We start from the raw sequence: 2,500 nt of genomic DNA on the forward strand, positions 1-2,500 counted from the left end.
GCAGCACCGTCCCTGCTATACGAAAGCCCCATCCAGCCCTGTGCCACCCGGGGGGTTCCAGGGTGCTGAGATGGCTGACATTTTGCTCCGCTCACGACGGTCGCCGCGGCACACAAGAACAGCCCAAAAACAGGCCAAAACAGCCCAAAAACGGGCCAAAACTGGCCATTTTTGGCTGCGCGAGCGAGCAGCGAGCGGCGGACAGCGAGCGAAGCGAGAGGCAGCACCGTCCCTGCTATACGAAAGCCCCATCCAGCCCTGTGCCACCCGGGGGGTTCCAGGGTGCTGAGATGGCTGACGTTTTGCTCCGCTCACGACGGTCGCCGCGGCACGCAAGAACAGGCCAAAAACTGGCCAAAACAGCCCAAAAACGGGCCAAAACTGGCCATTTTTTGCTGCGCGAGCGAGCGGAGAGCGGCGAACAGCGAGCGAAGCGCGAGGCAGCACCGTCCCTGCTATACGAAAGCCCCATCCAGCCCTGTGCCACCCGGGGGGTTCCAGGGTGCTGAGATGGCTGACATTTTGCTCCGCTCACGACGGTCACCGCGCCACACAAGAACAGCCCAAAAACAGGCCAAAACAGCCCAAAAACGGGCCAAAACTGGCCATTTTTGGCTGCGCGAGCGAGCGGCGAGCGGCGAACAGCGAGCGAAGCGAGAGGCAGCACCGTCCCTGCTATACGAAAGCCCCATCCAGCCCTGTGCCACCCGGGGGGTTCCAGGGTGCTGAGATGGCTGACGTTTTGCTCCGCTCACGACGGTCACCGCACCACGCAAGAACAGGCCAAAAACTGGCCAAAACAGCCCAAAAACGGGCCAAAACTGGCCATTTTTGGCTGCGCGAGCGAGCGGCGAGCGGCGAACAGCGAGCGAAGCGAGAGGCAGCACCGTCCCTGCTATACGAAAGCCCCATCCAGCCCTGTGCCACCCGGGGGGTTCCAGGGTGCTGAGATGGCTGACGTTTTGCTCCGCTCTCGACGGTCACCGCGCAATGCAAGAACAGGCCAAAAACTGGCCAAAACGGCCCAAAAACGGGCCAAAACTGGCCATTTTTGGCTGCGCGAGCGGCGAGCGGCGGACAGCGAGCGAAGCGAGAGGCAGCACCGTCCCTGCTATACGAAAGCCCCATCCAGCCCTGTGCCACCCGGGGGGTTCCAGGGTGCTGAGATGGCTGACGTTTTGCTCCGCTCTCGACGGTCACCGCGCAATGCAAGAACAGGCCAAAAACTGGCCAAAACGGCCCAAAAACGGGCCAAAACTGGCCATTTTTGGCTGCGCGAGCGAGCGGCGAGCGGCGGACAGCGAGCGAAGCGAGAGGCAGCACCGTCCCTGCTATACGAAAGCCCCATCCAGCCCTGTGCCACCCGGGGGGTTCCAGGGTGCTGAGATGGCTGACGTTTTGCTCCGCTCTCGACAGTCACCGCGCAATGCAAGAACAGGCCAAAAACTGGCCAAAACGGCCCAAAAACGGGCCAAAACTGGCCATTTTTGGCTGCACGAGCGAGCGGCGAGCGGCGGACAGCGAGCGAAGCGAGAGGCAGCACCGTCCCTGCTATACGAAAGCCCCATCCAGCCCTGTGCCACCCGGGGGGTTCCAGGGTGCTGAGATGGCTGACGTTTTGCTCCGCTCTCGACGGTCACCGCGCAATGCAAGAACAGGCCAAAAACTGGCCAAAACGGCCCAAAAACGGGCCAAAACTGGCCATTTTTGGCTGCACGAGCGAGCGGCGAGCGGCGGACAGCGAGCGAAGCGAGAGGCAGCACCGTCCCTGCTATACGAAAGCCCCATCCAGCCCTGTGCCACCCGGGGGGTTCCAGGGTGCTGAGATGGCTGACGTTTTGCTCCGCTCTCGACGGTCACCGCGCAATGCAAGAACAGGCCAAAAACTGGCCAAAACGGCCCAAAAACGGGCCAAAACTGGCCATTTTTGGCTGCACGAGCGAGCGGCGAGCGGCGGACAGCAAGCGAAGCGAGAGGCAGCACCGTCCCTGCTATACGAAAGCCCCATCCAGCCCTGTGCCACCCGGGGGGTTCCAGGGTGCTGAGATGGCTGACGTTTTGCTCCGCTCTCGACGGTCACCGCGCAATGCAAGAACAGGCCAAAAACTGGCCAAAACGGCCCAAAAACGGGCCAAAACTGGCCATTTTTGGCTGCACGAGCGAGCGGCGAGCGGCGGACAGCGAGCGAAGCGAGAGGCAGCACCGTCCCTGCTATACGAAAGCCCCATCCAGCCCTGTGCCACCCGGGGGGTTCCAGGGTGCTGAGATGGCTGACGTTTTGCTCCGCTCTCGACGGTCACCGCGCAATGCAAGAACAGGCCAAAAACTGGCCAAAACGGCCCAAAAACGGGCCAAAACTGGCCATTTTTGGCTGCGCGAGCGAGCGGCGAGCGGCGGACAGCGAGCGAAGCGAGAGGCAGCACCGTCCCTGCTATATACGAAAGCCCCATCCAGCCCTGTGCCACCCGGGGGGTTCCAGGGTGCTGAGATGGCTGACGTT

The sequence above is a fragment of the Musa acuminata genome, unplaced genomic scaffold (genome assembly GCF_036884655.1).
Source record: "Musa acuminata AAA Group cultivar baxijiao unplaced genomic scaffold, Cavendish_Baxijiao_AAA HiC_scaffold_146, whole genome shotgun sequence".
Classification (NCBI taxonomy): domain Eukaryota; kingdom Viridiplantae; phylum Streptophyta; class Magnoliopsida; order Zingiberales; family Musaceae; genus Musa; species Musa acuminata.